The 26,870-nt window shown below is 33.7% G+C and overlaps 1 protein-coding gene across 1 annotated transcript in view; it reads left to right on the top strand.

Moving 5' to 3' along the window:
- Positions 1–223: 223 nt before the first annotated feature.
- Positions 224–26,870, top strand: part of LOC120767890 — a 172,750-nt gene continuing 146,103 nt past the window's right edge. The window contains exon 1 of the mRNA XM_040094216.1: positions 224–1,300. The gene's annotated coding sequence lies outside the window, so the exon portion shown is untranslated. The remainder of the gene's footprint in view (positions 1,301–26,870) is intronic.

Consider the following 26,870-nt stretch of genomic DNA (forward strand, 5'->3'; position numbering starts at 1 on the left):
CGCTGCATACATAATAGTAACAGCGGAAGAGCGCTGGGAACAGTTGCATGTTACCGTTTAAAACCTGTAAAGCTGCTGCTAAAATCTCTGAATTCGCCCTAACATTTTCGGAGTTCTGCACCGCACCACCCATCCAACATCGGTCACGCACCTTAGCTGGCAGCAGTCGGTCGGCTGGCAATTCAAAGAAGCAACAAACTTCAGTACTTCCCATTGCCTTAGACATTGTCGTTCAACTTGTCGGCGGTTCCGTTGATGGACAACGACGACACTTTTGTTAGTGGCAACAGTGGTGGCGGCGGCGGCGGCGGCGACAATGCCAGCGCCTGATTTCGCTACTGCCATTGTGTCAGTGCGGTTTTGCTTGCGGATGCCGATTAACGACCGGCAACGACCCAACAACCGACGCAACAGCAGCGGCGATCTCGCTAGTTCAGTGTTGGCATTCAGAACGTACGGATGTCCTGACGCGTAGCGAAGCACGTTGAAATGTACCGTTATACGCGCACCGAAATCGGAACGCGTGAGTGTGTGTGAAAGCAAAAGTTTTTACCAAAAACAAATGAAAAATTTATAAGTGCGTGTGCCAGCATGCAGAACGCGTGAAGTTTTGCATGCGTCGCTCCAACACACACACACACGTGCGAAAGTCGCCATTTCGCAGACGGATGTGCAATAAAAAACGCGCGATTTTGGTGCGTGATGGATTGGCGTCGTGTGACTGTGCCATTTTGTGTGTGAAGTCCGTGCCGGATAAGTGATATGAAGTGCAGAAAGCAACAAAAAGAAAGTGAAAACAAAAACAAACATAAGTGAAAAAGCAGTTGAAAGCAATGAAAATATTTGTAATAGGAAAAAATTGCAAAGCGGAAGCAAAATCATAAATTCACACGTGAATGAGTGAGAAAATTGTGACGATTTAATACCACTGCTGTTCGGAGGATACTTTGCGGGCGCTCAGTCACACACACACACGCACATAATGCACGTTGAAGTGCTGACAAGTGTTCGTTAATAAAATATGCCGATTTAAATTTAAATGAATACATAAAAAAGTTGCGAAAAATAAACTTTTCCACTTTTCTTTATATGCCGTGGTATTTTACAGCAAAAAAAAAAATATGAACAACAACAACATAAGCAAATATAACAGCAGAAAAAGCGCGTGTAATTTGTAGTGAAAAGTTGGCAACAAGCGGAAATCGCTGCTGAAGTGCGAACAAATGTGGCACACGCCTTCCTGCATATCCCAAAACAAATACGAAAAGTAATAATGAATGCATGCGGCGGCAATAAAAAGGTAATTTTCGAGGTCGAGTGTGCAAAATAAAAAGAAGAAATAATAGTAAAAGGCAGAAAATTAACAAAAGTAAAAGATTAAAAAGAATAATAAAAATGCAATAAAAAAAACTAAAAATCAATAAAAAATGAAAAATAATAAATACATACCTAATAATTAAAAACAAATAAAAATAAAAACAGTAAAAAAAAATGAAAATAATAATAAAAAAATATAAAATAGAAAGCAAAGATTAAAAAAAAATAAGAAATGTAAAAAAATAACAACAAACAATAATAAAGAAAATAAAAAAATATTAAAAATTATAAAAAAAATATAAAAAATATTAAAAAATATATAAAAAAATATAAAAAAATGAAAAAGGAATTTATTTTTAACTTTTAAATCATAAAAAATTTCAAAACAAATTATCAAAAAAATAAATGTTAAATGTAAACAATCCAATAATAATTGAAATATTAAAAAAAAAATCTGCAGACCAATAAAACAAACAAAAGAAAAAAAAAAATATCAATAAAAATACAAAACCATAATAAATAAAAATAAGGTAAAAAAATTAAAAATAGTAAATAATATAAGAATTAAAAGAAAATATTATAAAAAAAAAAATTAGAAATGAAAAAGGAATTTATCTTCACGGAATTTATTTTTAAGCTTAATATCATAAAAAAAATAATGTAACTGTGTTTTCATCCAATAATAATTAAAACATTAAAAGAAATAAACCAATAGACAAAAAAATAAAAAAAATAAAAAATAAAATAAAAAAATAAAATTAAATAAAAAAAATAAAAACGCAATAATAATTTAAAAACCAATAAAGAAAAGTATATAAAAAATAAATGTAAATGTAACATATATAAATATGTATGTATATATTTTTCTTTTTTATTGTTGTATTTGTTTGTGCAAAATTTTTGAGCAGCTGCGTTGTGCCCTGGCTGTCAAAAGTAGGACAGCGACCATATGTAATGTGAAACTGTAATGTATTTTATATACGTTGTGGGTGTTTACAAATTTAATTTGAGTAGTTATATAACAAAAACAAAGTTTGCTCAACGTTATGATATAACAATGCTGCTAAAATATTTTAAATATATAAATTAATTTGCATTTTAATATAATGCGATGTACTAATAATTCAATTATAAGCGCCAGTAATGCCTTCGTTTTAAACAAAAGCAAAAAACACAAAAAAAATTAAAAAAAAAAAACTAACAAAACAGGAAAAAATCTATAAAAAACACCGATTAAAGTACACACGCTCAGCTGTGTGAGAGCAGTGCGCGAAATTGATATATACTCATTAAATTATGTGCTGCAGAGGCGCGTTTTGCTGTAGAAAAAAATTAATTATTATATGCAAAAATTAAAAAAAGTCTTAATAAGCTTTTGCATTAATTTGTTTGCTGTAAACGGAAAATTTTGTTTGTCTATTAAGCATGCACTGCAATAGTTAAAATATATATATAAAATAAATTCATATATTAATTGCTCACATAAAAACCAATTTAGAATCACATGGAAACCCTCTAGAAAAAACAACGCATTTTCATACCCAATAAGCGTGAATTCTTTGAAAACAGCAGCATTGCTATTAAAGCCGAATTCTTTAATAATTAATTCATTATTTACCAAGTAAATGATAAATACATAATTAATTAATTGTTCGCAAATAATATTAACTGAAGCAAAAACTTAAAAAATAAAAATAACAACATTTAAAAATTCAAGTCACTTATAGTACAGTATAAATATAAATATTGCATAAAAATAAATAAATCCAAAAATCGTAATATAAATTTACAAGTAAAAAACATATCTTTTATGAAGTTATTTATCTTGATTTTGATCGATCAGTTTGTATGGAAGCTATATGCTATGATGGTTCGATTTGAACCATATGTTTGGAAATGGTAGTCTTACCGTGGACAATATTCTTAGAAACTTCATGGAAATCTTCATGTACCCGGTTTGAGGTCAAAAAATTGAAAGTAGTGTATTTGTTGAAACATAAAAAAATTCTAAAAATCATAAAGGAGTCACTGTTAGACAAATATAATAGAAATCGCGTTGGAACATATTATATCTTAAAACTATTGTGATATAATGCAATATAGAGTCTAACTCTGTCTCTGATACCAACTTTAAGAACAAAGGGTGAAGATTATTGCTGTTTTTCTAAAGCGCTTCAATTTCACCTTTGTTTCAAAATATTTTTAAAAATTCTAAAAAAAATTAAACTTTTTGTTTTATATTTAAAAAATAAAGAAATTTATTTTAAAAGGGTTCTGAAAATATAATATAGATTTTCATTATGGAAACTACCTCAAACCTTCAGAAAATAATTTTTAGAACATTTTAACTACTGAGCTGACTTAATGGCAGATTTTAAAACCATATTCAGTAAATTTTATTTAGACTTTTCAGAAGAAATGTTTAGCTAGCGGTTCTGAAGGGGTCACCCTTTAAATTTTTTTAACATATCTTTGGATTACATCAGCTCGTGACAAGATAGCAAGAAAAGGACACTGTAAAAAATGTGACTTATAGAACATAAATTGTCTGCAGTTTAATTTTCCACAGATTTTTTATTTTAAATGTAGCCATATACTATATAATGTATTTCACAACGTTGTTCTTTAATTTTCGTCAGAAAAGAATAGCTTTGGTAAAGGTTTTTCTTCAAAATCACATTTTTCTGCTTAATGCCATTCTTCCATGGTTTCTTTTTATCAATTTAAATCTTCAAAGTGATTCAAATAAGTATTTTTCCACGAAATGCAAACGGTCGATATAATATTTGTGTTTCTCTATTAGTTTTCTTTTGAGATTCCTGGCAGCATTGGTTCTTGGGAATTTCTTTTATGATAAATAAATAAAATATTTATCTCAATATTTTAGAGATAATTTAAATATCCTTACACATGTAACTGACAGAATTTCATTCGTTGAAAGATTGATGATTATTTTATGCACAAAGCAGTAAAATTAGACTAAGAAAAAAGTGTACGTTACACAATCAAACGAACTTTTTGTGAGAAGTGTGGGGATATAATGACCCCTTTCGCACTTTCTTGGTAGTATATCACTTTTTGCTAACTGTAGACACCGATCTACTTTCATATCGTCACCTAAAACATAAAACCACGTATCGTATAAAAAATTGAAAATTGCTAACAGATATAATAACCAATATATAACCATTTTTTAAACCAAAACTTAAATTTTGTTTCAAACTATTTTCGTATTGTCACCTAAAATGTAAAATAATGTCACTTAAAAAAAATCGAAAATTGTTGTCAGATATAATAACCGATATATAACTAATATATAACCAACATATAACCATTTTGTAACCAAAATTCAAATATATGTATAACCATTTTGTAACCAAAATTCAAAATTTTTTCAAAGTGAGCGGTTTCTATTAAGTATAATATTTGAAAAGTGATGTTTTGTTATTTTGCATTTTAGGTGACGATATATTAGTTGGCTTATGCAGTCATCAGGGTATATGAGCCATATCTTGCTATATCATGATGGGTCTTTCTTATGAATATATAAAGTAGCGACTCGAAATTGTAAAATTTCAAGTATCATCAATTTTGTTTACTCTGATGTCACTCTTTGTTGGGAGGGATTTTACTATAGAATAGAGATTAAGACATTGACCTCAACCGAGAACCAATATCAATAGTTTAGTGCTCTTATATTTTAGAAAAACATTTGAAGCAATTCACTTCATAACTTTAATTATCGTCGACTAAAGTTTCACAACTGCCATATTTTGGTCATTTCCAGTTTGTTCCTAGGCTACTCACAATCGCAACGTGAGCGCGCTCACAATTTATCATAAATTACTCAGCGCCGCCTTAAAGTCCCACAGGCGTAATGAATATTATTTTGTATCAACATACTTGTATGTATATACATACATACATATATGGATAATATTTATATGTATGCATGAATGCGTTAGTTTTCTCAATAAATTTTCGAATTTTTAAATTGTATTATTACCGTTGGCAGATTAAACGTTTATACCTGCCTGCCTACCTGCTTTAAAACACAATTTATTATTAATTGAAAAGTAATTTGTTTCATCATTAATTAATTGCGATATCATAATTATGGCAGTTCGTGTTGAAAAAATTGTGTATATGAAAAAAGTTAAAAAATATAATAGTAATTAAGTAAATTCATTTTAAACGCTTATCGGCGCAATAACAATAAAAACAAACATATTTGCGAAAAAGAGCAGCCAACTAACATACAAGTGAACACACGGGTGAATATTGATGAACATTTTTAAATGGCAGTAAGTTAAGGAAATTATTTATATTAAATTTTTTACGAAGGCTTAACGTGAAAAATAGTTCGGATTGCTGTAATTTGAGATATGCGGTTTTTATAAACGCAAACTGTAAAATATTTTTTTTTGAGTTAGCGAGTGTCAAACGAACGCGCAACTTGGATAAAGTTTCCTTTAAAGTGTTTAGTGCTAATAGTTGAAAATTTTTTGTTGTTTTAAGCGTTCTAATATAGATAGTACTTGTCGCATTTGAATGGGGGTATGGACGTAGGCTTCAGAAAAAAGTTTTCAGATAATCTTTATCCAGCAAAGGCTTGGCATTATGGGTTTTTACAGCGAAGCAGTTTGCTGTTTAGGATATATATTATAATTGATTTTAAAGCGTCGACGTGTTACCAAAAACGCCGTTTGGTTACTCTGAATTTTCTCGGCTTGTGATTATTCTAGGTTAGGTGATATCAGAATTTTTAGACAAGACAAGTTTTCGTATACATTTTCGATTTGAAGGCTCCTAATTTAGCATTATTGTTGCAATCCGACGAATACTTAATAGGATTTCATACAAAAAACAGCAACTGAAAACTACCAACAATACGCAAATTGTTAATGCTTGTACTTGAAAAGACAACAAAAATAGTAAAATATTAATCCGACTAAATTTTACCCAAATTTGGGAATTTTTTAATTTGTGGTGGCAATTCTATTTTTTTTAAATTTTATTTAAGGACTCGAATACTTTCTGAAAATACGTCTTAAGCTCTTTGACATGCCTTTCAATAGTATTTTGCTCAATTTTTATTTTGTTAAAAGGTGGCAACTCTAATTTTTGATGTATTTTATTTAAGGATCCGAATACTTTCTGAAAATACGTCTTAAGCATTTTGACATGCCTTCAATAGTATTCTGTTCAATTTTATTTGTTTTGTGAAAGGTGGCAACTCTTTGAAAAATATGTTTAAACTTAATATAGCAAGCATTTTCTAAACATTTTTAATATAAACTCTTTCACTCGAAACGCTCTTTTCCAATTTTTTTTAAATAGGTGGCAACTTTATCTCTAAATTTTTTTAAACCACGTCAATTTTCCTTACCCTTGACGTAAAAGTGTATGTTTTATCAATTCTTAGATATTCGGCAAAACTTGAAGATTTGTTATTTTGAGGGGGCAACCCTGTTTCAAAATGCAATTATGTACATATGTATGTATGTATGTATATTGCAAAAAGTTGCCACCTTTCTGGAAAAATACAAATGGAGCAAAATATTATTAAAAGCATGTCAAACAGCTTAAGAAGTACATAAATTCAGAAAGCATTCGAGTTCTTAATTTAATTACATTTTGAAATAGGGTTGCCCCCTCAAAATAAAAAATCTTCAAGTTTTGCCGAATATCTAAGAATTGATAAAACATACACTTTATATTTCATATTTCAACCAAAAAAAGCATTTTATAAATATTTTTGGTATAAACTCTCTCACCTGGAAATTCTTTTTAAATTTTTTAAATAGGTGGCAACTCTATCTCAATAATTTTTTAGCCATGTAAACTTATCAGAATTTTATTTTCGATACCCTACCTTTGACGTAATGATTTTCTATTTTTTTCCCAGTTTTTTTTATAAAGGCGGCAACTCAGTATTATATTATTCTATTTATGGCAACTCTGTCTATGAAAAATGTAGTAAATTTCATAGACAGAGTTGCCATAAATGGAATAATATAACACTGAGTTGCCGCCTTTATTTTAGCTAAATAGCTATAAAATATGTGAAAACCAGTGTTGTTTTCCAAAAGTTTTTCTTCCACCATTTATTTATTTTTTCTAAATTTGTTCAAAGCTTGGCAACTCTAATGCGAAATAATTTTTAAATTATATTACAAAAATACCCAGAATGCTTTGCTCTCGAAAATGTGCAGAAAATTTTTCTTCTATAGAAACTGTTAGTTTTTAAAAAGTCGGTAGTTTTTACATAACAAAGCTGGTTTCGAAACAGTTTATTTAGTATATAATTTTTTTATGAATCATTTTTGTTTTTTTTTGGGCATGTATGTATTTGTATATTTGTATGGATGTATGTAGGTCGTTACTTTTGTGAAGCTTAACACATTTCTATTTTGCCCAAATCTCATTTGAATATATTAATGTTTTGTTGTTGTTGCGCTGCTGCTGTGTTTTTTGGTATTGTTGTATTTTTTAAGCAACATTACATGTCAAAAAATTTGATAAAACAATTTATTTTCTCGCATAGAAGTTGAAGCTGAAATTTACATGCAACACTACCGACACACACACTCATATCCATGTAGTAGTAACTGTGTAATAAGTGTATAGCGTTTATGTGTATGTGTGCGTGTAAGGGATTATTTTAATACGGGTGTAAAGAGCTCGGAGCCGGTTGACTGTGACAATGTGTTGGATTGTCAGTTTATATACACATACATACATAACTATCATTGTATTTCTTTGCGTATTTGTGTGTGCGTGGGCGCTTGCTAATCCAACCTTGTGCCAGTGAATGGGTTAACACGCTTGCGGATTTGACACTATCGGCTTATGAGTGTCATCAGTTTTGTAGAGCACAGCATGGCTGGTGGGCGAACACGTCTAAGCGCCTTGTGCAAGTGATAGTGTACACATATATACACGAACTGTTTGTGTAAGTGTGTGCGTGGGTGTGACAGCTGGCCGCCAGGCAAACAGGCGGCTCGGAAAACTTGAACGCAGCGACGGCACATGGTCGGTGCGTGCCTAAGTGTCGGTGGCGGAGACGAACCTAATCAACAAAAATGTCTATATATCTCTGTAATGTATATATATGTATATAAGTGTATACAAATGTCTTTATATGTGTGTGTGTGTGACTCTGAATTTCTCTGCACAAGTGTTAAAGGCCAAAGGCATAGCCATAGTTAAATTTATTTGTAGACATCTATATTGCATAAGCAACGCGAGTGCGCCTAAAAGTATGACTCAATCTTGTTTTTTTTTTACTGCCAGATGACCTCTTGTCAATGATAAAAGCACATGTGAGCCGAACAACTCGTAGGATTTATTACATTTTATTGGTCAATTTTGCACAGCTCAACTTGGCAGTTCTTGATTTATTGTGTGTATGGCGAGCGCAAAACGAAAAGAGGATGCTGTCGATAGCATGCTTTAAGGCGCATACATGTAGACTTTAAGAACTTTAAAAATTTTATAAGTTTGGTTTTCAGATTCATACTATTGCCGTAGCTTGAAAAGTGACGGTAGAAGCACAAAATATATTTATTTTTATGTGCCTTCTCGCTTTAGTGTGCGATTTTTAAATTTCCATGCTTCAGCTGCTTAAACCCGCTTAAACAGGTACACAAACGCAATACCGAATCGATGCGCCATCGTTCAAGTGCTGCTTAAGTAAGCTGCTTACTAAGTTACAAGTCAACCTCATGCCGCGTAGCATACTTTTAGGATTAAGCGCGTAGGCTATGTAAACAGCATGCGGTAGCGATTGCCATACACACACACACATGCCTGCATGCCGATGATGTAAACAAGACGAAGGGAAGGTTAAAGCGCAGAGATGTGTTTGAATTTAGTTGGTTGCTGCTATGTTATCTACTTATATATAAACGCCTGGATGTATGCTACAATTACTACATATATGCGCCTGGATGTATGCTACACTTAGTATCTATATGCGCCTAGTTGTATGCCACACATAATCATAAACATACTCTGTGTTTGTATTGCACTCATGCATAATTAGCCTTGAATTTTTGCTGCTTCTGCGAGCGCGCAAGTACGTGCCTGTGTATTGGTGTGGTGTAGCGGAGCTCATTGAGTGGGTAAACAGTAGCGCCGCCGACAAAAAGCAACACAAACAAACCTTGAAGTCGGTCATACGCCTAATTAGCTGCTTCGGCTTTTGCGTTGCGCTTACTCAACACATACAAACATACATTGACTCACACGCGCACACACACACAAATATATATGTGCGAACACATGGCACACACGCTGACTCTGCTTCAGCCACACGACCACACATGCAAAGGCAATTAGATTAAACGATTATCGTTCGCTTGTGCGTGGCGCAAAATTTTGGGGCGCTCTCTGGCTGAAATTTGTTTTTATTTGACTGGCGGCAACAATCAAAGTTTGCGTTAATTGTTTTAATTTGTCGTTATGAATAACAAGCCGAGTGGCCGAAGTGACGGCGTTGGCTTCGCCAAGCGACAAGCAGATGAAAATTGTAATAAAAATAATTTTGCTAGAGAATAAACATATTTCTTGGCAGTGTGTGCAATAACGGACATGGTTATTGTAATGAAGAAACTTGCGCTGCTGTCAGCTGCCACATACAGTGGTTTAAAGTAAAGAAATAATACTTGCTTTATAATGCCTTTTTCATAAAGACCCTCGCCAATGTTGGCAAGAAAACTAGAACTTTTCACTGGATTTTCTTGAGACGAATTTTTCACAAGCAAATTATGTGTAGACACAGCTCCGGGCTATAAAGTGGATGCGTAAAAATATGCCAACCAAGTTTCCGAGCCGTCTGGTGAGTCCTTAGCGATATGTGAGGCCAGGCATTGTCCTGATGGAACACTACTCCTCTCCTATTAACAAGAGCTGGCTAAATTCTAGGCAATAGCTTCCTTCAGACCGTACAACTTTGGACAGTATAAGCCCGAATTAAGAGTTTAACTGGATGTAGCTGATGCTCTTCCACTCTCACAAAATAAATAATCTTCTTTCTAACCGTCAATTTTAGTTTGGTTTGCGACGGATTACCACGACTCGACCACGATGCTTTTCGTTTGACATTGCCGTAAATGACAAGTCTTACCACTCACTTCAAAAATAGAACGATTTTGTTGCGATTCAACAGCGCGATGAATATTAGGTCCCTAATTCTTATTTTGGTAAACTCTTGTGGCATTCAAACATCGAGCTTCTTTGCGCATTCAGTCTTTTTTAAATGGTTTCAAATTGCAATGTATGCAATGGTGAGCTCCGCGGCAGTCAAATCTTCAATTTCCAATATTTTTGTCGATATTTTCGACATTTGACCTTTAGAACTATAAATACTATTCACATTTTCAGAAATGTTCACATAATAACATTGAAGTGTGTAAAACTACAGTAAACTCCACCCTGTGTTTCTCTTTCTCTCTTTATCTCTACCGGTCTCATTATCTAAACCTCTCTGATTTAATTTATTTCTTTTTTTCAGTTATTCGAGTTTTCACAAAAAGAGAAAAACTAAGCTCATTTTCACCCTCCGTCTCTTTTTATCCTTTTCTACCGATCTGTTTATCTAAACCTCTCTCTATCTTTTTACTTTTCTCTCTTTTTGAGTTATTTGAGTATTCACCAAAACGGTTAGATGAGAAAAAAGTACGGTGGTCTGCACACCCCGCCCCTCTCTTTCTCACTCTATATTAATCTTTTCGACTCTTTTCTTTTTTACTTCCTTCTCTTTTTCTTAACCCCTGTTCCTCCACTTTCCTTCTAGTCAGGGATTTACTCCACCAAATTATCTAGCTCCGTATAGATGCTTAAGCCTGCGCCCTTGTCCATCTTGCTCCTTTCCCCATTCTTCTCTGAGAGGGAAAGCAATATTGGGGATCGGATTTAGATTCAACTTTATAAGATTTCGAAAATCCATGGTAATGGGTAGAAACGGGAACTTTTTAAGTATCGTAAATGTAATTTGTTGCTAAAAGGAAGGATTCCCTCAGTCTAAGAGCTCACTTCGCTGCCATTTGCTTACAAAACAAGTCTGTTGGCAGTAATTAAAGGTAAAATTACGTTAAGTGTTAGGCTTGTCGTTGTTTTGAGAGCTCCACTGATGCAAATACTGGCTGCTCTTTGTATGCTTTCTATACCTCTTACAAATTTGATTTCCATGACAACTTCCTGTACTTTGTCTTCGAGGGCCTTGACAAATCTCTATCCTCCGGGCGGCATATTCGGGTTCCAGGCTCTTATGAGCTGCATTATCTGAACCAGCTGCTATGGTTTGGTCGGGATCCAAACCCTTGCCCTTGATCGGGATGGAACATCCTTCCTATCTACCGCTACTAGCTTGGCTCCTGAGTAAATCACCCCAACCTTTTCTATTTGAGACCTAAGCGGGTACATCTTACACCCATTTCTATTTTGCTCTGAAGATTCTTTCTTTGAGATTTCCCTCATCCAACACACTAATGATAATGCGATATGGGGCTACATCAGCAAATGATTTGAGAATTCACACCCTTAGTTATCGGTCTTTTGGTTTAGCTTCTTCTTCAGTGTAAACTTACTCTCCCTCTCTTACCTGATCGCTTTCCTTTCTCTCTCTTTTGCTCAACTACTATATGTGCCTGTTTTTATACATCGCTATCAACGACTGGATGGATAAATATAGTGGCTGAAGTTCTCAAACTGAAATAGATAGAATATTGGTAGAGGAGGTTGCAGTGAATAGGGTCGCTGTTCTAAGCAATTACTTTTTTGGTGCATTTAAAACTAATATTACTTCTCAGAATTTGTAATTTTATGTAACTCAACCACAAATAGTTCAAAATATATGACTTTTATATTATATATACATTATATAATATTAATATGTATATGCTTCTATGAAATTTCAAATGAAGTGCATTGAATTTCTGGTGAAATAAATTTAAGAAAACAACCAAAACAAAATAACCTAATTAAAAAATCAAAATATAATTTTGCCAAATAAAAGAAAATCACACAAATGCAAGAACCCGAAAGCGAAACTAGATAACATAATTGAAAATGTGCTGAACAAATAGAAGAATAACAGAAAAAATAAAAAAAAAAATTAAAAAAATATTGTAATGCAATTCTTCACCACTCTTAAGCGGACGAAACGTACGTCACCTATAGAATAAATAATAAAAAGCTTTGACTGCGAAAAAATAAAAGTAGAAAGGGGTAGGAAATGGTAGGAATTGTAAAGTATTAAAAAAGGACTTTACAGTCAACAAATCAAATCATAAGCAATAAAAAGTGAATGAAAAAAGCGGAAATATGAACGGGAAAAAGGAAAAAAAGAAGAAGAGAGGGCTGAACTGAATATTAAACTCTCTCACCAAGCGCCAAAATCGATTAGAGTGTAAGATATTTGAAAAAATCTGTAAATTTTTAAAATTTTATTCTAACTATAATATTTATATTTGTATAAACCAAGTAGCACGTTTACAGAACCAGATTACCCTATAAAAAGTGCAATACATCTCTTATTTTTATTAAGAAGTCTCACTTATTGTTGACGATATAGGTATGTTACACTTTTACACCGCGTGCAAACCGAATCGATAAAATATTTTTTTATACAACCTTTTTAATATGAAAAAGTTCCTTATGCATTTCTCGATCCTACTCTATTAAGGAGAATAAGAGGTAGATAATTATAGACACATATGGTACATCAGAGAGATAATAGTTGATCTAAATAACTATTATGGATCGACTTAAAACATTTTGGTTAATGTTTCTAGTCCGGGTAAAATTTGATCAATTGATATACGATGTAATACCAAATAGAGGGAATGTTAAACTTAAAGTCGGTTTATGGGGGCTAAAGTTATATATGCACCGCTTTCAACAATTTTTGGAGGCGACCGCATAACAGGTGTACTATTTACATATGGTATTCGTCATAGTTTTTCTTGAGTTATCTACAGTAGAGACAAATGTGGGGATGAGGTTTACAATTTCGTTTTGTATGCTGCAAATATCTTGTGGCCCGGGTTAGCTCATTTTCAAACTGTAGCATAATAATTTTCGTGTTCAGCTCAGTTTACATCGGTCAAGTGAGCTTTCGAATTTTACCTGATTGGGCGTAATGAAACACCCATATTCTTACCTACTCTTTTGAACACCTGCCACTTCATCTTTTTTTATAGCTTTTTGTTTCTTTCGTTATTTAGATTTCGTTTCTAAGGTAGTTAGTGTTTAGTTACTCACATTAAGAAGTTTAAGGTCCTTAACCGGCCGCATACGTTTGCTTTGCATATACCCAGACCAAGTTGCCATTAAAGTAGGCCTATTCTTTTTATGACACCCTGATTTAGGTATATGTAAAGCAAGCGTGTGTGGTCGGTTGAACATGCGACAGGTACTCCACAGCCAAATTGTATAGTCATGATCATTTTAAGATATATATCCATTTAATTTTTTTCTCGGTCCCTCCAACAACAAAATTATTGCTTAATAATATACGCAGTGGCGTAAAGCAAGGCTACCCACTTCTCTAAATAAAAACAGAAGGTTTCGCTTAACAACTTTTTTAATGTCCCCTGAACAGCAGCAAACAAATTTAGAGGCCTTGAAAACGAATTAAATAATAAAATTCCTTACAACAACAGCAACAAAACGACCCAGCGAGCTGCTGGCCACTGAGCGTGGCAGCAAAAAAAGCGACGATGGTCCTTCCCAACTGCATTTCGGATGTTTTTTCCAAAATTTTTTTAGCAAATATTTCAATTAGCGGGAATTTAATGCAATTCTGTGTGTGTGAGATTGAGTGTGTGTGTGTTGGTCTCATTAGCATGCAGCGTCGTGCGGTCAGCTCGACATAAAATATGCAAAACATTTTCGCGCTTGCACACATACTCTCACACACTCATTCATACCCGCTTGCATGCTCACATCTACACACTACCGAATCACATCTACACTCGAACCGAATTCAAACACTTACGCAGACAAACAGCGCATACTTAAGTACTTACGCGTTGCTGAATTTTTTTTCGAGCTTGAGCGCGTTGGCAAATGCATGTGTTTGAAATTCAATTACGATTGTTATTTTAATTTGTTTTCGAAATTTAATGAAATTATGCGTTTTTATTTTTATCGAATTATTTTCGCTTGCGAATATAAAAATTAAGTTTGTAATTTGAGTACTGTTTAGTGGCTTAACGCAAATTGAAAAATTGTAATTGAATCAATTAAAGCATATGGCTTCCGCTAAGTGCGCTTGTTAAGTAAATGCTAAAGCTGGAATTTACTTAGTCACTCATAATGTGTTGGTAAGTGCATAAATTTCGTAAAAATTGTGTGTCGGATGTTTTAATACTACATTCCTCGCGGTTTTGCAGTGATCACTAAGCTTTGAGCTTTTTCAGTAAGTTTTTGGTGTTACAAAAAAGTATGCTTAATGTGTTTTTTTGTTTTTGGTTTGCCTATTTTTGATGTTCCTCTTTTCAGTTAAGCTATAGTTTTTCTAAACTTTAAGCTCCGTAGGTTAAAGCTTTCGTAAGCTTTTGTATTGAAAGTAGGTATTTCGCTTTTATTAAGCTTTACTTATGAGTTCAGTAAAATACTCAAGTTTAAAGCACCTCGCATTAAAGCTTTTGTATTGGAGCGTTGATTTTTTCCTAAATTGTCTTTAATGTGTTTTTAATTCCAATTTAATACTCGTATATGTTTTTGTAGTTATTGAAGCTATTTTTCCTAAGCAAAAAGCTCTCTAAATTAAAGCTTTCGTAAGCTTTTGTATCAAAGGGTTGATTTTTTTAATTATGTTTAATGTGCTTTTATTCATGATATTTTTGTAGTAATTAAAGCTATATTTTTCCGGAGATTAAAGCTCTCTAGCTCTTGAAGCTGCGTAGGTTGAAGCTTTCGTAAGCTTTTGTTTGAAAGTAAATTGTTTTATACTTTCGATTTTATTAAGCTTTATTTATGAGTCCAGTAAAATACTCAAGTTTAAAGCACCCCGAATTAAAGCGTTTGTATTGTAAGGTTAATATTTTTTTCAATTATGCTTAATGTATTTTTTAGATCCTATTTAAGATATTCTTTGTAGTTATTTAAGCTATTTTTTCTAAGCTTAAAGCTCTGTAAGTTAAAGCTTTCATTAGCTTTTGTATTGAAGGAGTGATTTTTTTTAATTAGGCTTAATATGTTTCTATTTATGATATTTTTCTAGTAATTTAAGTCTTATATTTTCCTGAGCTTAAAGCTCTCTAAACCAAAGTTTTCATAAGCTTTTGTAATGAAAGTTTGAAATTTTTTTCTTAATTTAAATTTTAATTCTAGCTTAATTTTTAAGGTCTGTAAAATACCCAAGCTTAAAAGTCCCTACATTCAAGCTTTTGTACTTTCGCGTGATTCCTTTTTCTGCTTCAAGCTCTCTTCATTAAAGCTTTTGTATTGAAGGGTTAATTTTTCTTAATTATGTTTTTGAGAACTGTAGAGCACAAGCTTAAATGCCAAAAGCTTTTACCATTCCAAGCTTAAATTTAATTTTTGAAGCTAAAACAAATTCGGAGATGCTTCGCAAACTCTAAACTTAATACTTGAAAAAAGGGAAAGCATAAATTGCAATATAATTGAGGCAATTTATCTTAAAATAATTAGCTTTATTAAGCTTTTGTAAACCTTAATCGAATTATTATGTAATTTTAATTGTTAAATTAGCCGACTAACTTTAATATCACAAAGAGGTTATCCTCAAGTTATTTTCCAAGTAGAGGGTCAAAAGTCAACGCTTAAAGCTTTCACCACAAAGTATCAGATTTTATTCAACTCCTCCGCCTGCAGTTGCCATTGTATAATTTAATAATTTTATCCCTTGTAATCCCATCTTTAGCAGCCCTCTTAAAGCTATCGTTATTGCTATTGTTGTGCTGCTATTGTTGTTGTTGTGCATATTAAGCGCTATTATTGTAACTGATTGTCTTTGTGTTGTTAATTTTGCTTCCTTATATACATTATTTACGATTATTATGCCAATTGCCTTGACGCTTGTTATTGTTTTTGCCTTTGTTTACACTATTGCACGCCTTTGTTCTCGCACTCGCGCTCGCGCTAAAGTCCTTGAGCGCACCGGCGGGCGCAACGCGTTGCTTCCGAATGACGTTTGCTATTTGCATATGAAAGTAACAATTGAAAATGTGGGCCATATGCGGAGCCTGAAATGGAACGACAGCGACAACGGTGGTAATGGTATTTTCAATTTCAATTTGTAGCATCCGCACGCGTGCAAATAAACACAGAGACGAAACTTTCAACTGGGTTTGTACACAAGCAACATGTGGTACATGGGTGTAAAAATTTTATTGAACTAACGGTTGTTTGTGGAGTATAAAAATGATAAGGATAGTTATACTAGTGTTTGAAATTTTGATAATTTGTTTTTTCTCATTTAAGAACGTTCGAGGTCGGTCCATATTCCTCCTTTAGTTAAATAAGACGACCTCAGAACTTCCATTTAATTCATGCCATATTTCTCGATTATTATCAAAACTTCGTATATTTAACATGTAAGGAGGGGCTAAGTTTTGAAGCAGTCGAATATTATAGGGTGTCGTAATTTCTAAGAATTAAAGATATTTATTCATTTATGGTTCCCATTGCCAAAGTTCGCGTAATTTTTCTTTAATTCTGACGGTTTGAATTTATACGAAAAACTTTACAGAGTTACCAATCGAACAAACAACTGGTATAAACCATAATATTGACAAATTTGTATAAATAGGTGCAACTGGCATAAATTCATACAATTGGTATAAACTTATGAAACTGGTATAAATTTATGAGACCGGTTTAAATGCGTAAATGTGTTTAAATCGACAATACTTGTACATAGAAGTAAACTGGTATAAATGCGTAAAACTGTGTGGGTGTATGGTACTGGTACAGGATGACTAAGTGAACAAAAAACTGTTATAAACTAATACTATTGACATAAATGTGTATAAATACGTGCGATTGGCATACATTCATAAAACTGGTATAATTTTATGGAAGTGGTATAAATTTATGCGACTGTTTAAATGTGTTTAAATCCACAAAACTGGTATAATTGTGTGAGACTTGTAATACTTGAAAGTGACGTAAATACATAGAATTGGTATAAATGCATGAAACTGTTATAAATGTATGAAACTGGTATAAATTTATCAAACTAGTATAACTGCGTCAAACTGCTACAATCAGTCACAGATGATATTACAAGCGGCTAAAACAGTTTTTAGCGGTTTTTAGATACTATGTTGCATAGAATTCAAGTAGATGGCTTTGTTGTTGCCTTCACAGGTAAATGAATATGACATGTATTTAACATTCTGGTTCGACTAAACTAAGCCTTTCCTTACTTGTTATTTCTGCTATATTTTTATTTTATTTCAGCTAAAACACTTCTCTTGTGTTTTGTATGAGTGTGCTTTCATCATTGGAATATTATAATTACTCTGCTGGCAAAGCATATGCAATTGTATGCACACACGCGTACATAAGTTGAATTAATATTTGCTTGTCTGCCATGCCGAGCATTGTTATTGTTGTTTTTCTCTTGATTTCTATTTCAACAATAGCATATTTGATCGTTGAATTCCCACAGCTGTCGCTTTCACTTTAAACTTTTCACTTTCAATCACAAACACGCGTACTCACATACACACACTCTCCTGAGTGTGTGTGTGTAAGCAAATATGCATGTGTATTTATATAGCGACGCATTGAATTTAAGCTGAAATGCAATCAAACGCAAATTGCTTTGTCTGCCTTCCAATTATTTCTGTATGTATGGGTATAATGAGTGATTATTCTATATATATGTGTGTATGTGTCTGTGCGCCTCTTTGTGTGGCTTGGGGTATGCTATTTAAACAACTACGTATTTATAACTAATTAGTTTCCACTACACACTCACATTAAACAATCGAGGAAATAAATCATTAAATCATTAAAGTAAACTGACACTTAAACACATACATATACATGAACATATGTGCATACTAAGAAGCTTATTGAAATATGTTACTATATATATTTATATATAGTGAATATCAATTAATTTCCAAATTTATGAAATATTAAATTTCAAATGCACATTTGATTAATGAAGCTTTTCTCTATTTTAGTTGTTTTTTTTGTTTGTATTATGATACATATGTATTTCTATACACCCTAGTGTTGAATTTTTTACCCTAAGAGAAATTAGGTAAAGTAAATAAGCTTTTTATTTTCTTTTTAAACCCAGCCTATATAGCTTAAATTTTCCCATGTACATACTTAACATGGGAGTTTTTTTAGCGAGACATTGACAAATATTGGGAAGTTGAAAAACTCGTTTCGTATTTCTAATCAAATTCAACTTATTTTGTTTTTTTCTTTAAAATGAATTTTAATACCATTTTGGTCGATCAGTTTCTGCCATTTTTCCCTAGAGACATTAATCCATCTGTGTGAAACTTTTCTGTTTTCTCGCCTAAAAACTGCGACAAGTAATTTTCACAGGCTTCTCTTGAAGCCAACTTTACTCCATTGAAGGAGTTCTGCATTGATCGAAACAAATAGCAGTCCGATGATGCAAGGTCAGGGCTATATGGTTGATGCATCAAAACTTCCTATCCAAGCTCTCCCAGTTTTTGCGGAGTCATCAAAGATGTGTGTGGTCTAACGTTTTCCTCATGGAAGACAAAACCTTTTCTGTTGATCAGTTCTGGCTGTTTTTTTTTTCAATTTCTTGCTTCAATCTCATCAGTTGTTGACAGTAAAATGTAGAATCAATCGTTCGACCGAGCTGGAGCAGCTCATAGTGATGGGATGATTCCTTTCCAATCCCACCAAACACTCAACATAACCTTTCGAGGCGTCAATCCCGGCTTTGCGACCATTAATTGAGCTTCAGCACGCTTGGACCATGATCTTTTTCGCACAATATTGTCATATTTGATCCATTCGTTTCCTCTTACCATTCGCTTCAGAAATGGCTCGATTTTTTTTCCTTTGAAACTATGAAGAAAGGTTATATTTCAATTTTCTTAGCTGAGATTTCGGATACTACACCAATTTAAGAATATACTTGTCTATCCTACAATCTTTTTAATTTTGCTGTTAGGTAAAAAGCAGCCAATAGTTCGTTCATCGGTTTTTAATTTCATCTGCTTACCAAAGCCCATGCTTGTGTTTAATCAATTCGCTGGTTTTCCCAACATTGTTTGCTATATTCTCATTTTTTTCGTTCAACTGCCCTCAAGGTCATCTTTCATTCAACACTTAACCTGGCAGTACGAAATCCAACACCAGAAAGCCCCAACTCGGCGTGTTGATATAAATGAGTCATACCGTTTTGTGGAATAGTCTTTTCTGGATCCCACTTTCGATTTCTGTCAGACTTAAATAATCCATAAGTGTAGCAAATACAATTCACATTTCATTACCAGAACTCTTAATATATATCACCTATAACCCCTAAATCTCTTCTCCTTTAAGAAGCCACTGCTTTTCCATTTTCTCTTGCTCTTTCAGTTTCTGCCTCGCTAATGTGCGCATAATTTCTTAACATAACTGTAATAATAATTTGTGCAATCAGTGCAAACTTTAAGCAAACTTGAAGAATCACTCGTAATGGCACTCGATTTAAATATCCACACATAAAAGCGGCGACAAAAATCACACTCCCAAAACACACAGACACTTGCAACTAAAGGGAAAAGTTAAAATTTCTTTTTAAATGTGTGTGTGTGCGCGTGAAGAAAGCGTTAAAAGTGTGTTACGTGCTGCGTCAACACTCGCAGCTAAAGACAAATTGTGCCACAATTTCGTTAAAACTCATACAAATGAAATGAAAATTCAATTGAAAGTGAAGACTGACGTTCCCAGTAGCACACACATACATATACATACAAGGCTTCGGCATTCACGTCAAAACGAAAATGGGGGTTTAAGCAGCATGTGTTGGTTGGTGTGGATACAAGCAGCAGCCAGAAGCAAATGTGAAACATATACTCACATGCATACACACATAAATATATACTTGTACCTCATACTTATACATCCATATCTACATACATATATGCATATTTTATAAGTATTTGTATATGTGTGCTGTATATATGTATGTATATTTGCTCTCAGAAGACGTGTGTTGCAAAATTTGTACTCTGGCTTGCGGCATTTTCATTTCTTCGCCGCCACCCTTGCCGTCTTTCGCAATTCCTTTCGCTTCTACATCGTTTCAATGGGCGAAGCATTAAAGTTGCAAAAACTTGTGCACTTCAGTGTCACATTCGACACTTTTCTGAAAGTGTAAAGCAATTCATGGTATGAACTCGCTGATTATTGTTATTATTGTTGTTGTTTTTGTTGTTATTGCCACTATGGTAACGCTTTCGCGCTGCACTTGAGTTTGGCATTTATGCGACAATTTGCCAATTGCAAAATATATTTTCGACGCGTTTAAAAAATGCGGAAAAAAATTATAGAATTTTATTGAGACTAAAAAAAAATAAGTTTAATTTCTTTGATTAATTCTTCTTATTTTCTTAGTTTGTTTACTCAATGCAATTAATCATACAAGCATAAAATATTGTTTGTCAAACAAAAGTACTTAAAAGATTTTTAAAATAGCTTTTAATTGATGCCAATATTATAAAATTGACAAACTATTTTCAAACAGATGGCAACACCTTCAAAATTATTTCAGTATAAAAAGATTTTTTAACACGTCTACTTTGTTGCCAAAATTAAAAAAAAAATTGTTAAAAATGCAAACAGGTGGCAACCTTTTTATTGTTTTTATTTTATTATTATTTAAGATTTATTAAATATTTCTCTAATACCTTTCCATTGATATAAATATTTTAAAATTGACAAAAAAAATGTAAACAGATGGTAACACCGCCAAAATTATTTCCGTCGAAAATGAAATTTTAACACGTCTACTTTGTTGCCGAAGTTATATTAAAATTTTTTGTCTGAAAAATGCAAACAGGTGGCAACCGTTTTATTATTATTATTATTATTAATATTTACTACTATTATTATTATTAAAATGTGTCAACTTGCTTGAACAGCTTCAGTTTGATACCAATATCGCCACGCTGTTTTTATAGCTTTTATTGACTTTGACTTTTTGGTGGCAACCTCTCTCTAAAAAATTTAATTGTAAACTTTCTCAAATTCCTTTTTTTTCACACCCATGTTAATACCACTTCTATATTTAAGCTAATTTTTAGAATTACAATTTTTCTGATGGCAACCCTGTTCAAAAATATTATCAATTTCACGCTTTTTAAACTTTTGCGGTATTTTGCAACACACTATAATGTTCCCGTTTGCAGCAATTGCATTCATAAATTAAAACAAAAAAATTAAAATACTATAAATGGTGGCATCCCTTGTAAAAAAATGTGCTCAACTGTAAATCCGTTTGAACCGCTTAATTATATTACCGATTTTAATATAACTCGGTTTATCTTATACATTTTTTTTTTAACTCAACATTTTAAAGTGGCAACTCTGTTCAAAAATATTTTCAGTTGTAAACCTCTGTATATCTTTGCACTGCATACTTTTATTACAACCTTTGTGGTTGCAGCCATTTGCTAAAATTTACTCAATATGTTGGCGTTCTTAAACTTGTAAATGTAAAAAAAATACTGACAGGTGGCAGCCTTTGTTAAAAGGTATTCTCAACTTCACATACTGTACTAATTCTCTTTAATTTGATACTTGTACTAATATAATTTATTTTTCTTATTTATATCAGTAAACTAACAACTTTAAGGTGGCAACCCTTCTCAAAAAATATTTTCAATAGTTTAACTTCTGCGGCTGAATAGCCATATTGTTATGTTTCTGATGGCATTCAATGCCCAAAAACTATTCAATACGTAAGCCTTCTAAACTTCTTTCCTAAACCATAAATAAAATATTAAACATGTGGCAACCCTTGTAAAAAAGTTTGATATATGTACATGTGGCAACCTCTGTAAAAAGAATTTCAGAGACACTTGGTTAGCTTGTCATTTCTATTAATTAAAATGTTTTTAACAGGTGGCAACCCGATTGTAAACTTTCTTTAATCTTGTTCTTTTTTTTCTCTTGTTCGGTTTGTTGTTTAAGCTAACAGATCAATGAAGTACATTTTGTGTCCCCATTACTTGAAATTATACCTTATTTTATAGTTGAGGGAAGCATCGAAAGCCGTAGTGCTTAATACAATAAACCTAACCTCCTCACAACTCATGTCTCTCCCACGGAACCACCGAATTAAGTATTTTTCTTGAACATATCAATTATACCTATTTTTTTCTCATATATGTAGTATATGGCTGTATGTACACATATGTACATACATATGTATATGGTTAGGTACACACCCGCATTGAATCTCCCATACATATGCAATTTAATTTCCATCTCTGCAACACTCTTCTTACCACATTGTTTGTTTTCTCATTGTGAATCTAGTTTCAAATTGAAATAATAATAAACTTGAAAATTTATTTTCTGCCATCAACTTTCACTTTTCAATCTCAACGGATTTTGGCGAGAAACTTTTGTTCACCCACTTAAATTGTAGCTATGAACTTGTATATTTGTATATGAGAGCGCACTTTAAACGAGTCTCTTGAATGTAGAGAACTGGGGGGGGGTTGAGATGGCTTGGGTTGCATTGTTACTTTTTTCTGCACTTTTTTAATGTCTGCATTCGCTGCAATTTCGCTTGCAATAAACACGCGCAAATTCAGGAGAGGAGAAAAGTGAAAAAGTACTCTCAATAATAACCGCAATAATAGCAGACACCCAAGGCAAACAAATTTGTGGCCATAAATGAACTTAATAAAAAAGAAAATTAGCTCAAAAATGTGAATGTTTGCCAGTCTATTAAGCGCTTGAGTTGATAGGTTCACCCTTCTTCGTTCACCCTTCTTCGTTCGTGCAGAGCGTATAAAGGCTCTGTGATGACCCTTAAATGAGTGGGCAAATAAAAATCTTTTTATGGTCTTAGTTGGGGTGTAGTAATTTGATAAGATATCATTATTATTGTTGATTATGGAATTGTCAAGTTCGGACGAAATAAAACAGATGGCAATCAGTATATTCGTTATATCGGAGCTAGATCGAGGCTTTTAAAGATATCATTCGGGTCTTGCACTTATGCCAAAGGAAACAACTGCAAAACGGTATTTCATTTGCTGACTGATATTTACCGAATAGAGCTACTGCAGAGACAGGAACCAATAGATTCGACTTATATGGGCTCGAAACAATTTCTTGTATATTTAGCATCAAATCAGGTCCTATGAAGTGCACACCGGATTTCATTGAGATATCTTCCACATTTTCATTGTAAAAGTGGTTTTTAAAGGGATAAAAGTTCCTGGAGCGATGGATTTCCTGATTGGAGGCCTTCGGCACACCATGCAGGAATTTATTTTTATGAAGTCAGTCGGTGAAGTGATTTGATTATATTAGATTACTTTTAGTCTTAGCAAGCGAAATCAAAGATCTATGCTGATAAACCAGTTGCGACTAATCCGTTTCAACTGGACTGGAAAAAGTAGTACGAAATTGGACGACTGGATTGAATATTTGTGTCCAAATGTAAGCTACATTTTATTCGAATATGTTTACTAATGCTGGAGTCATCACATAAAGTCGAATAGGTTAACGTGCTTTTTATCGGGAAAAGACGTTAAAATAGCTCGATTTTTTCACATCCTTAAACTGTGTCAGTTGACGTCTTGAGAATCTTTTTGGTCACATTTGGGTTCAAATGGGTTGCCGTTCGGTATTGCAATCTTTAGCTTTGCATATTAGAATGAAATAGTAGTGACACCAGAGGCTCGACAGATTGTCCTCCGAGCGATCACCTAGCATTCCCTCAACTCAACTCTAATCTAAATAAGCTCGTAAATAATTCATAGAATTCACATATTTTAAAAATACTCTCACTCTTTCTTTGCCAAAAAACATTCACATTTGTCCTTGGCAAGCCATTTGTGTACTAACCTATTCATAGTTAAAGTTTGCGTACACCTCTAGTGTCATATGACTGACAAAGTAGCTGTCTGGTTAGTTGACTGATAGTCAACTCCAAGTGATTGTGACGGGCTTAAATGGTGCCGCTGTGGCGCCTGGAGTTGGTTTTCTCATCTCACTACAATTGTGTTCACCGCGTTTCCACTTTTCTCTCTTACAATTTTCAGGGCTGTCTGTTTTCCACTTCAGTCGTTTGGGAGTGCTGCCAGTTTGTTTTGTTGACATTGCGTTTTTGGTACATTTAGACTTATGTGGAGTTTAAATATACGCGCTTTTCAATTCTCAGACTTCTTTTGTGTTTCGGCTTAAGTTTGCACTTTGTTTTAGCGCAAAAAATAAGGAACTTAGTCGACGATGGAAAGGTAGCTTAATGAAAATCTAGCTTAATTTACATTATGGTCTTAGGCAAAACCTGAAATAGTAAGAACAACAGAGACAAGTTACAACTTAATCTGGACATTCGTGTATATTTCTTGTCGTCTGGTTCGATTCAGTAAAAATAGGGAACTTTTTTCGCAGGTCCTTATTCTGTTCAAAAGAAATAACTGGATCAATAAAATCTTAAACTAGAAAACCAAACCTCCTCTGTTATTCATATCTCTTTCATAGTATTTTCTCAAATGAACGCCAAAGTCAACGGCCCTGAGACGGATATTTTGGAAACTCTGATATACAATCCACACCGTTATTCTTCAGGGCTGGAAAAGGCACTGCAAGAAAGACCGAAAAGTAGCGACCCTTTCAAAAGCTGATTCTTTGGCGGCTATGTTTAAATGATCGAGATAGGTTTCAATCCTTTTTCATTCAAAATTTTCAAGAAAAAATAGTAAATACTGCCTAAGGAAGCTTCCTTCTGACACCATACGATGGGAGAATCGCCTTAGGTGAGCTTATCTTATTGAAACTGAGGTAACTCCTCTAAAAAAAGATGTCGGTTACTACACATTTTTGAACTATAGGGATAGAGCACCAAGTCTGAGAAAGTTCCTCCAAAAAACAGACCGGTCTCAAAAATTTCTAAATTATACTGAGAACGGCTGTCTCAAACATATTTAAACTATACTGAACTGAGAACGCAAATTAAAGTCCAAGATAGCTCATCTAAATAAAGTAACCGGTTTGGTAACCGATTTCCAAGCATTCCTAAACTATATTGGGAATACCAATCCATCGGACCGCCCATTACTAAAACCAACAATGTTTAACAGAAATATCACTATTTTTCACTTATTTACTCCTTGTGAGCCATCAAGTGTAATAAAATTTACAACTTTACGAATTGCACTCCTCGCGCGCCGGCGAACACGAAGACGACTATTAAACAAACAAAGCAAATGTCAAAATATGCCACCTGCAACGGCATGCGGCAGCGGCAGCAAGCCGTAAGGAGCACTCAAATACGACGGTGTACTACCGCAATCCGCACTCCCTTTCGAGAGAGCACTAATATCAACTTTGGTCCCGACACGCGGACACGCAAATAAATGCAAGGGAAAAGTTTGAAATTGAATATGGCCAGAAGAGTTTTGCAAGACGCCCTCACAAGGAATGCCAAAATGCAGTTGCAACAAATATTAAATACCAAAAAACGAGCGCCGAGAAAACAATTCCGGGCACAAATTGTGGTGAATGCTGCAAATGAATTGTGCGCCCTAAGCGGGCGGAAATGGAGGGAAGGAAATACACGCGTACTAGTCGTGGTGCCGTGGTAGTAGGCAGGAACCCAGTAACCGAATTTGGCTGCTTGGCAGTGCCGACGCGCAGCAGTCGTCGTTGGTAGTTGTGCGAGACCTTGAGGCAACGGAAATACGAGCGGAAAAGGCTACCGCACAAAGTTTACAATTAGAAATTTGTGAATTGAAAAGTTTGCCGGCCGGAGAGAGTACCGTGACGCACAGTTCGACACAGTGTTGGACAACTATAAATTGATTTTCACTTGCTTCGAATTTGCAGTGTCGAGCCTTAATATGAAGAAAATCTTAAGAACGTTTGTGACAGCTTTTGTTCTACTCCGTTTCATAAACTTAGAGACCTTCGAATGTCTAAAAAGTACGAATAAGGTCGAAAAGTGGATTTTTTTGCAGCGATCGGTCGGATCGGTGTTCTAGTCCGAACAGTGCACTGCTTGAGCCAATAAAATAGTCACGGATGAGCTCGGTTTTTAGGGAGTCGCTGATTCTCAGTATTTAATCTTCTCCCACGATTTATAAGCTGAATTCCCAAGTAGATAATATACAAAAATTAACACTGCTTATTTCTGGGGGTTTATTCTAGAGAACGATCACCTAGAGAATGTTAAGAACAAGTCTGGTCCTCCATAATGGTTTAGATAAATAGCTATATGTATATTAGTTGACTCCATTTTGCCACAACGACTCATATAGCCCCAGCATATTGATAAATTGCAATATACTGCTAGATGCTATTGAAGCGCGGTGATATCTATTCGGAAACATGGATCCCAGGGCCTT

The sequence above is a fragment of the Bactrocera tryoni genome, chromosome 2, assembly GCF_016617805.1.
Source record: "Bactrocera tryoni isolate S06 chromosome 2, CSIRO_BtryS06_freeze2, whole genome shotgun sequence".
Taxonomy (NCBI): domain Eukaryota; kingdom Metazoa; phylum Arthropoda; class Insecta; order Diptera; family Tephritidae; genus Bactrocera; species Bactrocera tryoni.